At 48.0% G+C, this 12,227-nt stretch overlaps 1 protein-coding gene across 2 annotated transcripts in view; it reads right to left on the bottom strand.

The window, feature by feature from the left end:
* chrm2a (cholinergic receptor, muscarinic 2a) overlaps positions 1–11,579 on the bottom strand; it is a 58,477-nt gene extending 46,898 nt beyond the window's left edge. The window contains exons 1-3 of one of the 2 annotated variants that reach the window (XM_028953898.1): positions 11,357–11,579; positions 11,171–11,294; positions 10,780–11,064 (exon numbers count right to left, since the gene is read on the bottom strand). The gene's annotated coding sequence lies outside the window, so the exon portion shown is untranslated. The remainder of the gene's footprint in view (positions 1–10,779; positions 11,065–11,170; positions 11,295–11,356) is intronic. The other variant, XM_028953899.1, reaches the window with a different exon arrangement.
* Positions 11,580–12,227: the final 648 nt, after the last annotated feature.

Here is a 12,227-nt window from a genome sequence, read left to right as displayed (position 1 = left end):
CATAATCAGAAGGTGATGCCACTGAGGTGCCACTGAGCAAAGCACCGTCCCCACACACTGCTCCCCAGGTGCCTGTCATGGCTGCCCGCTGCTCATTCAGGGTGATGGTTAAATGCAGAGGACAAATTTCACTGTGTGCACCGTGTGCTGTGCTGCTGTGTATCACATGTGACAATCACTTCACTTTACTCACTTTACACTTTACTTTTTAACAGAGAATAATTCTCCACCATCACCGGCCTGGTTAATAGTGACCTCTGCACTGTTCTTCCTTGTTGTCATGCACCGTGTGTTCAGCTCACCCTTCAGGAGGCGTGTAACGGATTAAAATTAGACCTCATTTGCGTGTTGGTGGACCATTAGGCTGATTATCGGGCAGCCAGGGTTGAGTTGAATAGACTTCTCCCACCTCCCCGTCTCCAAGGTGAGGTTTCCGTTTGCTGGCGTGATTTTCGGAGGATAATAGCGTCCACCAGTCATCTAGCAGGCGGCGCGGCGCAGGATTGATGGACCTTCATCCTGAAACAATGGAGGGGCCTTACGAGGGGCTCATGATGTCATAACTTCAGCGGCTGACAGGCGGGGCTCACAGATGGGAGCCCTCGTCGGCGGGGACGTATCGATCAATCCCGCCGCTCTTCAGGGCGCCATCAACTCCGCTGTCCGTCCACAACCGGCACCTTCTCCCGGTAAACAGGCGGAATTATGCTCCTCCAGGAAAAAAGGAAAGAACAGACGCAAGTGGAAGCGTTTGAGTTGCTTTCCCTTTTCATCACGGCCCACATCCCCGCTGCCTGATATCGGGGTTGGATTAAAGCCTCGGCCCGGGCTTGTGCGAGAAGATTGAATAATAAATAATTCATCCGGCCCGCTGGAGGCCGGCCGTAAATCTCGGGGAGCTCGCCGACGGAGAGCCGCGGGTAATTTACGGGCCGGCCACTGTTGGCTCTGACGGCCATTAAAATGCCTTAAGTTGCCGGCGTTAATAAAAACGACACTTTTAAAGACAAACTCGCCGTCCATCAGACGAGCTCTCCTCTTTTCACCGTCCACGTTGGTCTGCAGGATTAATCACCAGACCTCCAGCGGCTATTTCTCCCGTTTTTATAAACAGCGATGATGTATTTAACAGTCTGTGCTGAAGAGGCGAATCGGGTCCCGTTCCGGATGTTCTCTTCAGACATCCTGCAAAGTGACGAATGACTTGGATTGGTTGTGACATCGCAAAAATGGCCATTTTTCTGCGGAACATTAAGATGAAGCACAATGAGCGAGTGGCAGGCGGAGGTGTGTCCTTCAGCGAAGAAGCTCTGGTCTGGGGCGGGGCGGAGAAGCAGCGGTCCAGTTTCTCGACGCCCAGGCTGTCACTTTAAAGCCGCAGGGGCGGGATGAGTGTGCGTGACGGACGAGGTTTCCGTGCCTGTCAGAGGGAAGAGACGAGAACCGCTGGGGACGGAAGCCTCTGGAGCTTGCGCAGCTGTGATGGCGGAGAGGCAGGAGGTTCGCCTGGACACTGGACACGCTCCGGAAGGACAATCGATGCTTCCATTAAAGAGGAAATGTCCGTCGAAGTTCTGTCAAGGGCTGAGCCTGATGATGGAAATCGTTGTAGACTCATTTTCACCAATTTAAAATGCTGTCGGTCCATCCATCGCTAAAGAAGATCCTGGCGCAAATATTCACTCAAAAGGGAACTGATTAGGTTTTGGTGGTCAGAGGTCATGGTCTTTTTGAGAAGGGGTGCATGGATTTATGGATAACATCTTAAATGGTCAAAGGTCAATGCCACTAATTGTGTGTGCAAACGAAATTGGATTGGCTTGCGAAATCTCACGAGGGAGCCGTGGGTTCACTTATTTAATTGTGTTTATCTTCAAACTAAATCCAAACCCTCGATGGACACCTCGCTGACCTTCTGTGAGTTGGCAGCCAGAGATTTATTTGCCCGTGGTGGTCAGTGCGTTACATGGGGTTGGGTCTGCAGTCTTGCTTGGCTGTAGGGAGCAATTCTGGGATGGGAACCAGACCAATTGTAGTGTTCGTGACAAACCTAGGGCTCTCACACTCATAAATGTCATTAGGGCTGCAGTCTTCAATCAACTGTCTCACCATCGCCTCATCTCAGCGGAGAAACCACCAGAGTAGCGGGAAACCCATCACCCCCCCCAACGCTCGGAAACAGGAAAACAGAAGGGGAAGAATAATGGAGTCGAATGAAGAAGGCAGGTTTAAAGATGGAAAATGAAAGAGTAAGAGGACCAATAAATTAGGGACAAACAGGTAACTGGATGGCTGCACCCAGGGGTCCAGACATTCTTATGGAAATATGAATGTGAAAGCATGTCTCACCACAACATACGACTCCAGGTGTGATGGGTTGGACCAGAAGAGATAGTGAAATCGGGACCACATTCACATCCAAAGGGCCCTAGTACCTCAGGTCGATAATGCTCCTCATCCACAGGACGGAAGCTTCTTCGTCATGCCTCCCAAGGGTGACCCATTCCCAACCGGAGTTCAGACTCCTCCCTCCTGAGTTGAGCTTCAGCTAAACTCCCACCAAAAATATCAGGTCAAATCACAATGGTCAATAAACACGACCGTGGCGAATCACGTCCAGACCTGGAGAAACGTTCTCACCAAAACAGAAATGAAAACAGAACGTTCCTACTGATCTGGTTTTTCAAAGTCCGGCTTTTTACGCCTGCGATTCGAGCCCTAGACTAAGAGGGGAAAGAAACGTGCGGGTAAATGAGCGGGTTTACATGTACATGTACATTTATGGCATTTATCAGACGCCCTTATCCAGAGCGACTTACAATCAGTAGTTACAGGGACAGTCCCCCGCTGGAGCAATTTAGGGTTAAGTGTCTTGCTCAGGGACATAATGGTAAGCGAGATTTGAACCTGGGTCTCCTGGTTCATAGGCGAGTGTGTTTCCCACTAGGCAACTAACACCCTAAAACGACTCAAACCCGACCCGACCCGGCTTGAGCCGACCCGAGCCTGACAGAATCCCACCCAACACGTTCCCGACAGAATCCAACCTGACTCGGCCTGACAAGTACAGCTTTTTAAAAGCCAGGCTTTGCACGCTATGAAAAGAAATGAGCGGGTTTAGAAATATCTGCTGGCCTTCATTTCCCCTCCTCATTTTTACGTCTCTCTCACCCAACGAGACGAATCAAAAACGAATGTTCAACGAGTAAAACACTTACGAATAACCAAAACCAAATGTACATTTACAGTTTTAGGGACTGAGGTGACGCTTTGAAGGTATTGGTGGTGAAAGGAAGGCCTTTGGTATTTTGCCATCACTATTCGTCTCCCAAGAAGAAAAAGGGAACAGCAGCAGCACCACGTGTTCCTGTCCATCATTTCATGAGTTCCTGTACTCTGACGCCCTGGGCCCAGCTCCCAGGGATTTCTTCCTCTCACATGATAACGTCTCCTCTGTCAGGCTGAGTTTCTTACCGATGGACAGGCATTCGTTCCTTGTAGTGATGCAAAAAAAAATAAACACTGAATATTTTTAATTGTATAAATTTCTTCGATCTTGATCCGTAACACTAACGCGTCTCAACAGTCCAGCCCCGCCCTCATTCTGTTCATTTTTATTCAACTGTATAGTTGTCCCTTTATTTCCCACTCAACCTTTATTGGTGAAAGTGGAGTGACGTCATTGTCATTGTGAAACACTGCAGCACAGCACATGGTGAAAGGTGTCCTCGGTATTTAACCATCGCCCTTGGTGAGCGGTGGGCGGCCATGACAGGCGCCTGGGGAGCAGCGTGTTGGGACGTCACCGAGATCAAGGGGACCTCAGTGTCACCTTGGCGGTTTGGTTCATTTAAGTAACCAAATGACATCGACTTAAGCTCACCATTTAAGTGTATAGATGTTCAGAACTTTATCTCCTTTAAAACATTCATATCATATTTATTCGCTTAATCAACAATCACATTACTATAAACGGTAGAATAAATAAAGAAGATGAACAAAATTCAAGTGTTACTTATTTGTGTGTGTGTGTGTGTTTTATGCTGTAAACATCTGGTGCATTCTTGTCTGTACTCGTTTCTAAAAACGAGGGAGGATTCTGCATGTTCCTGGAAGCCTCAACCAGCTTCACGAAATGTGCAGATTTATTTCACTTGAAATGTCTGCAGAACTGAAATGCTGAAAGATGAGTACAGGATGGAGGACGAGAAATTCCTTCTATATAAAAATTCACACTTTCTGGAACCTGATTTAGAAAATAACCGTTCTGGGTCCCATGAAACGGCGTCTCCGTTTGGACGTACGACCACACCAGATAAAAATGTCCTTGTGTGGACGGGACTTGAATGTCACAGCCATGATAACCTGGAGTCTAAATTGCCTTTTTCTGTGAACTGCTGTCACCCACTGTCCAGGACCCGTGATCAGGCGGTGATGGTGTCCTCAAGTCAGGATGAAAAGTCCACGGTTTCACACAGTCCTGCCCACTGCCCAGAGGATGGTGAAGAACATGAACTCCTCTGAAAGACCCTGTGACTTTCAGTGAGAAACAGAATCCAGGTTAGGTCGTGGTCTGGAGGCCGACGTGCAGTTGCCGTCCATCTGGCCTTGGTGAGGGGTGGAGCCTGTGCATCACTACAGAAGATCTACAGATCGTTATTTCTCCGGCTTAATACCCATCTTCATCCTTCTTCAGACGATTGTAATTTTTTTTTTGTTGTGCCAGTGGCATGATGTCATGTCTATTAAGCCACCATTTTTATGTAGTTCTCATAATAACAACTGCCCGATGATCTGGTTTTCATTCACCATTTCGGGCATCCATATTCACCAGTGGGATCCCTGTGGTGCTTCCGAAGCAACAACTGCGTGTCGAAGGGGAGCCAGTTGTCCTTGACCTGTCCTTATTTTACGATGAAAGCCCCTTCAGCCACCAGGAAGAGTTTAAGAGTTCACATAAAAATGTCGGCACTGAATGGCGTATCGCAACGGTCAGCAGAAGCGGGTCGAAGAAGGACAGTTTAACAGAGTAAAGTGCACGGAGACCCCGTCCACTCCCGTCTCATTTACGGACGCTGCTCCCCCGAGATTGCCTTTTCTCTCTGCTGCTCTGCTGACAATTGGCTCAGTAAATTGCCAGGGACGAGTGCATGTTGCGTGTTTTGTGGGCCCAATCTCCCGACCCCACCCACAGATTTTAGAAGCTCGTCCTTTCATCCCACGGGGTGAGTAACGGGCAAGATTACAGCAGCTCGCTGAAAACGTTCACCTCGTCCGATCTTACAAAGTGGGTTTCATCTTTTCAACACGCCAACGGGTGAATAATGAAAGAGGGGAGAACCAAACAGGTATAACTGATGTCTTGCCAACTTTACAAAACGACCATATTTAGATCAAAATTTTTGTGACAATTTCATTTTTTCTTGAAAACACATAAAACAATATTTTATGTTTTAATCAGAAGTGTTTTCTTCTACACTTAAAAATGTCAGGAATAGGCCGACGCACTAAATGCTTCTCTTTATTCATTGTTTTTTGTGTTTAATAAAAAACACAAAAAAATGATTAAGGAATGTATTCGTATGCTGATCAGGAGCTTTATTTTGATATGCATATCTCTATTCCGTTCATATGCTTTTCATCCTTTGTGACCTCATGAGCCCAGAATTGTTTTTTTTTTTATATAAAATTGCATGCATTTCCTCTCACCTGCTTCAAGATGAAATAATGTAGATTGTAGCATCAATCAAGAGCATTGAAACTTTCAAAGATTTTTTTGGAAAAAAAAATCTACTTGGAATATTGGAATGGCAGATGATGAACCAAATTAGAATTTTTTTGCAGAGTGAGAAACAACCTCTCTCCTGGTTGCTGCTGGGTCTGAACAGAGTGGGGTGAAGTCGACTTAAAAGAAAAGATTTAGCAGGCGTGACTTTTTACACCTTTTAGAGGTAGAAATCTAATCTAAGAGCTTTTGTGACCTTTAAAAAGTACAGAGAAGTCTCTTTAAAAATGAAATGAGGAAGATCGGCGCTCTCCAGCTCCACTCCAGCGTATGTTCATCAGCACGATGGCTCTACATGTAAATGTCAAACAGACAGAATGGCACAGCGTTCTAAATAAACATACGCTCTCTACATCATATGCTGACATAAGCCCCTCCCCCCCACGTACAACACGCTGGGATTGGTTAATACCAGTCATTGTCACCTGCTGGGACCATGGGGGGTGGGGTGGGGGAGCAGAATGGAAAAATGAGATGAAGGGAGAGACAATGTGTGTATGTGTGCCCATGTGTGTGTTTGTATTAGTGTGAGAACGTATGCATAAGAGAATGTTTTGCGGTGAGTTTCTAAAGGCAGAAATATACTTGCTGTTAACTACATCCCACTTCTGACAGAAAGTCCTGTTTGGGGCAGTGGTGGCCTAGCGGTTAAGGAAGCGGCCCCGTAATCAGAAGGTTGCCGGTTCGAATCCAGATCCGCCAAGGTACCACTGAGGTGCCACTGAGCAAAGCACCGTCCCCACACACTGCTCCCCGGGTGCTGGTCATGGCTGCCCACTGCTCACTTAGGGTGATGGGTTAAATGCAGAGGACAAATTTCACTGTGTGCACCGTGTGCTGTGCTGCTGTGTATCACATGTGACAATCACTTCACTTTAAACATACATATGTACGTACATACAGCCATGGTCCATATCCTGCATTCTATGCAGCGTTTTTTGGGCACCTACTCAAAAATTAACGGAACGTGTACGGATAGGGATGCAATACCTGCGTAATTCTATAGGGGCAGTATTGCGAGATCTGCACCCAACAGAGGATGATTTTAAGATGCAGGTATTCATTCGTTTATTTGCTTTGCGGCCTCGACACTGACCCCTGGTGGTAAGGAGTACTGACCACAGATTACAATGTACAGTACGGATGTGAAACACTGCAACACAGCAGTGACACGGTGAGCAGCCATCACCCTTGGTGAACAGTGGGCAGCCCTGACAGGCGCCAGGGAAGCAGTGTGTGGGGACGGTGCTTTGATCAAGGGGACCTCAGAATACCACCACCCAGAATACCTCAGAATACCACCTTCTGATTACGGGACCGCTTCGTTAACCTCTAGGCCACTACTGCCCCAGTGGATGCAAGTATATCAGCACAAACATTAAAGGATACGTACGCATAGTTCACGGCAAGTATATTTCTGGATTAAAAATGTTCTTAACTGTGTGTATGTGTGAAAGAAAGACAATCCCAGAGAGAGAATGTGTGTGTGTGTGTGTGTGTGAGAGAGAGAGATTGAGAAAAACTATACGTGTGTAAAAGAGATAGTGTGCCTGGAATTTAAAGAGATTGCTAGTGTGATAGAGAGTGTTTGTGCAAAAAATAATGAGACATTGTGTCTATGAAAGCCATAGTGAGTGTGTGTGTATATGTATATAAAGTTAGCTAGACAGTGTCAGTGTGTGTGTGTGTGTTTGTTTGTGTGTGTGTGTGTGAAGTTAGCGTGACAGTATGTCGGTGAAAGAGACTGTGTGTGTGTGTGTGTGTTTACAAGTTTCCTGTGGGAACTGCTGTCTGTCTAAGTTCACACACACACACTCACACACACAGTCTGTGCTCTCAGTGGTCCAGTTAGAGCTTCTGAATGATTTACGTCTCGCTGCTGTCGGCTCCGTCTGAGGGTCTTCACGCCGCAACACACCATCCTGTTCCTGCGGCGCTCCCTCTTACGCTGAGCTAATGGCTCATTAGTGTCTCTCCCCAAAGTCCGGGGATTGGACAGACAACACACACACCGTACAGCTGGAACATGAAGCCGGGAGCGAGCGGCGAGGGATAAAAAGAGCCTGGAGTGAAACATCATCGAGATGGGGCGTGGCCACGGAGCGCCGTGATTGGCTCTCCACACGACTGCTGCGCTTGGTGCATTACTGCTGGCTGAATTGCAGGGCTGAGAAACACCTGAGGCTCCCGGGCGGCCAGACAAAACTCAAACATTACAACCGTATTATTGTTATCACATACAGATGAACAGATCAGACACTCTTATCCATCATTCACATCAGTCCCAGTGAATATCCGCCTAGTTTACTGCAAATAAAATGCAACTTATCAGTTCTGCCACACTGCGACTGTAGCTTAACCAGCTGCAGTTTCACAGCAGATCCAAGAGGCGGTACTACAGAGCAACATCTTTTCATGATGAGCACCATAAGGTAGCAAAGGCCTGTTTAACTGCATATGTACAGTTTACTCGGGGACGGTACCTTGGCCAAGGGGACCTCAGTGGTAAACGACCACTAGAGGGAGCCCCAGTGCCACAGTTTGAGAACCGAGGCCACAGAACAGAATCCAAAATAACGTAAAGAACTGCACACCATAATGGCCATAATTTTTTTCCTGCGTTTGGTGAGGCACGTGGCAAATGGCATTGAGCGGAGAGCGAATGCAGCATGTGCAGAGAGGAGACAGCGGCCGGGCATCAGCTGTGGCAGCGGTGGCGAAACTCCAAGGTGAAAATGGAGATGTCCGGATGGCAGCACTCCGAGAGCGAGCGCTGAGAAGACACGCAGGACCCAAAAAAAAGTTGTCTCCTCCTTTAATGCAAATCTGTGTGCATTCTGATTTAATGAGATTAATTTGCAGAAGCAAATTCTACATTTACGGCATTTATCAGACGCCCTTATCCAGACTTACAATCAGTAGTTATAGGGACAGTCCCCCCCCCCGGAGACACTCAGGGTTAAGTGTCCTGCTCACGATGGTAGTAAGTGGGGTTCGAACCTGGGTCTTCTGGTTAATATTCGAGTGTGTTGCCCACTAGGCTACTACCAGCCACTCTAGATGTGCATCATGATACAGATTCCGTCCTCATCGTCTACAGGGTAAAACAGCATGATATCTGTGCATATGAGTGAGGTTTGCCAAATAAAAGGCACCGCGGCCTGGAAACTCACTCACCCCCCTCATTTTCACACACACAACCCTCATTGTTCAGAATAATTGGCAGCCATAATTGCCAACGATTTCACAGCTATGAACTGTATGTCTCTGGAAGTGCAGCGGTGCCCTTCTGACATAATCTGGGTATTTAAAAGCTGCTCCAGCCGTCGGCATCAGAAGCGGCTTTCAGTCGCAGGTCCGCCGCGGCTGTCACAGCCGGAGTAACACAAAAAAAACAAAGTTCAGCCTGGTTCATTTGTATAATTACATCCAATTTCGTCACTCGTCTCCCTCTCGCTTGTCCATTTTCAACCCCATCGAGTTGAAAGGGTGCAACAGGGGAGGCCGCCGCTTTCTCTCTGCCCAGGTGCAGGACGCTGCATGCTGCAGTGGAGAATTTTTAGCTCCTTTTAAAAAAAAAAATAAACGACACAACGACCCGACGAGATTATTAATTCTGCAATCAACCAACGACCCCCGTAAATCACTGCTGGAATAAATCACACGCTGCGCACAGTTTATTTCTTCACTCCCTGGCTCCATGTTCATGAGCTCCTTCCCCAGCTCATCCATGCAGTGAGAACACAACATTTTAATAGCAGGAGGACACAAAGTGTGCAATGACTGCAGTGCTTCTCAACACTGATCTACCACCTGAGAGGCTTCAGTCCTCGGTCCCACCCACGGACCTCCATTCACAGGTAGGTTCATGCAGACTCCTTTACCTGCTCGTCCGGCTCGATTCTGTTCTGTCCCCGCGGTCCTGGAAGAGGAACTTCGGACAGGTGGCCACACCTCCAAACTGTCCGACTGCGCGCTGCCCCGCCCACATTCCCGACATTCCCCGCCCCTTCACCGCTCCTCTACCGAGAAGGAAGCGACACACCCCGACTTTTACGCACCCGGCGCCGGAAGGGACATTCTGTCCCAAAAGTCACCAAAACAATCACGCGGAACTCTCGTTCATTAAGGGTAATGATTTTAAGCGCTCCTTCCATCAATTCCTTCAGCGTGTCGTGCGCCCGAGGCGGCCGCGGGGTCACCACGGAGGTCACCCGGGCTCCACGATCGACCGCATATGCGCGGAGGTGAAAGGGCTTCGCGTGATAATCTCAGCAGCAGCGGCGATAACGTTAATTTTACCGATCGACTCCCGACATCGCGGGCGGGGGAAGTGCGCCCCCTTCCTCCCCAAAAAAGCCGGCGCGCAACGGAGGTGACCAGGCGCCCGCTACGCGTCGTTACGCGTCCCTTGTCTCCTGCTCCCGGGTCTGGAGACGTTCGCAGAGGAACATGCCGTCAGAAGAACATCCCAGGTGCTGCCTGTCGATGCCATTTTCACGGCGACATTAACGTGCGTACGACACACCAACTTAATTATAGATTTAAAACCAGGGAAAATGTTATAAAATTCGTTTAGTTTTATTTAACCCAATCATCATTTTTTGCATGCCTCGTGTGGAATAATGTCGTATCGTTTATGATGGGACCTTCAGCAACAAAACACGGTAGTTTTTTTACGTGGACGCGTAGAAATGTCGCTTTGAGGAAATTTAAAACGCTGGCAGAACACCCGAGTCCCGCACTCGAACTCTACCAAATACATCAACCGTACCCCGAAAGTCAAAGAAGTGTGGACCCCGTTACTGCAAGCGGGCAAATGAGTGTTAATTTAAAGAATAGGTGCTCTGGTATAAAACCGCCGCACGCCGTTTACCTGGTTCAGATTGGTGGAATTAAAAGGTAGTTGAATTAAGAATGAATTTATTTGCTGATTTATCCAGAGCAGCGCGTTAAAAAGGTAAAAACGTCCGTCTGTCGAGGGTGCCGCGTACCTGCTCTCGGGCGTCATCGCCGCTCCCGCGCTCCGCTGCCGGCTGCGCGTCCGAGGGCATGGTGAGGCGCACGGCGCGCAGCTCCGCTCTGGACCGGAGACGGAGGGACTGGGAGAGAGAGAGAGAGAGGGAGAGGGGGAGAGGGGGAGAGAGAGGCAGAGGAGAGGGGGGGGGGGGGGGGGTGCTGAGCCTTTCAAGCGCTCAGTAACGCCGACGGGATCCGTGGCGCATCGCTTCCTCTACGGCTTCAGCACCCTGGAGAGCTCCTCGCAATTTCAGCACGATCTGTGGGTTCAGCTAATTAACCTGCCGCGCTTTCGGACCAGGACTCTCTGGCCTCTATAAATCACGCACAATGTACATATGTACATGCATAATGCGCTTATGGCACCTGTTCATGTCACCTTCATCCACAGCGAGTCGTTTCCTTCACACCTCTGCAGCTGTCCAGTAATTCTGCTGGTTAACGGGACTGCGGTGGCGCCAGCTGCTGATTTCTAAAGGCGACCTTAGACCTACAAGAAAGAAGTCACATCAGCGACCTGCATATTCCCTCCCAGACCACCGACTGACCCACCGTATTCCTGCGAATCCTCTGCCGTGGTCACTGTCGTGAGCCGCTCCGTCTCCAGCCCCCTCCTCTCCACTCGGAACGAGACAAAGCCATCAGACAGAGAAGAGCCGCTTCTGATTTCATGCCGTTATTGGCAGACTAAAAAGTGGGCTTGGGCTGGATTCGTGGAAATAGAGGGACCTCAGACTGGAGCTGTCAATTAAGATGGTGGACGGCTGCAGGGACGTGTAATCGCATCCCTGCTGCTAAATTGATTTTTTTTTTTAGCAATGGTGGTCTCAGGCAATACATATTCAGATGTGTAGAATGCAATTACATAAGAGAATACTTTTAGAATATGTCTGGAGCAACTAAAAAAATACTATATATAGTAGCTTTCTATTATATGTATTACTTTCGTTTGCTTTTACCAATTAATTCAGAAAATATTAAGCATTAATATATACAGTTGTGTGCAAAGGTTTTGTGAACGACACAAATTCTGGCTTTCAAAGTGTTTTCTGCTTCCATTTTTATTATGGCAGGTTGCATATAATCCAGAATGTTATGAAGAGCGATCAGATGAATGGCAAAGTCTCTCTTTCCATGAAAATGAACTTAATTCCAAAGAACATTTCCACTGCATTTCAGCCCTGCCACAAAAATACCTGCAGATATCGTTTCAGCGATCTTCTCGTTAACACAAGTGAGAGTTTTGAGGAGAACAAGGCTGACTGGATGCTTTAAAAGGAGGGTGATGCTTGAAATCGTTGTTCTTCCTCTGATAACCATGGTTACATGCAAGGAAACACGTTCAGTCATCATTGTGTTGCATAAAAAGTTCTTCACAGGCGAGGATGTTGCTGCTACTAAGATTGCACCCAAATCAACCATT

This window comes from Denticeps clupeoides, chromosome 15 (genome assembly GCF_900700375.1).
Source record: "Denticeps clupeoides chromosome 15, fDenClu1.1, whole genome shotgun sequence".
NCBI classification, from domain to species: Eukaryota; Metazoa; Chordata; class Actinopteri; order Clupeiformes; family Denticipitidae; genus Denticeps; species Denticeps clupeoides.
This window is presented reverse-complemented; position numbering and strand designations above follow the sequence as displayed.